Source organism: Penaeus monodon, chromosome 33 (assembly GCF_015228065.2).
Source record: "Penaeus monodon isolate SGIC_2016 chromosome 33, NSTDA_Pmon_1, whole genome shotgun sequence".
NCBI classification, from domain to species: Eukaryota; Metazoa; Arthropoda; class Malacostraca; order Decapoda; family Penaeidae; genus Penaeus; species Penaeus monodon.
Genome location: NC_051418.1, coordinates 19,822,415 through 19,822,696, shown reverse-complemented (window position 1 = coordinate 19,822,696; position 282 = coordinate 19,822,415). Strand labels below are relative to the sequence as shown.

The 282-nt window shown below is 30.9% G+C and overlaps 1 protein-coding gene across 2 annotated transcripts in view; it reads right to left on the bottom strand.

The window, feature by feature from the left end:
• Positions 1-282, bottom strand: part of LOC119594124 (bestrophin-3-like) — a gene marked incomplete at its 5' end in the record, with an annotated part of 34,187 nt that overhangs the window by 19,203 nt on the left and 14,702 nt on the right.

Genomic DNA, 282 nt, shown 5'->3' with positions numbered 1-282 from the left:
GACTCCATAATGAAACAGAACAGACTAAAAATAATCATAAATAGCTACTCTATGTAATCTATTGTGCATGAAGCAAAATTATACATATATAAAAAAAAAAAAACTGACACTGATACAAACATGAAAGCAAAGGCACAAAAAAAAATCTTTTAAGCGTTTGTTATTTTACTATATGTTTGATTCTAAGAGACAGAATAGACACTGAAAATAAAAGATTTACAACATCGGGTCTTTGGGAAAACGGGTCGAAAATGGGTAAGAAAAAATGGCGGCCGGGAAATC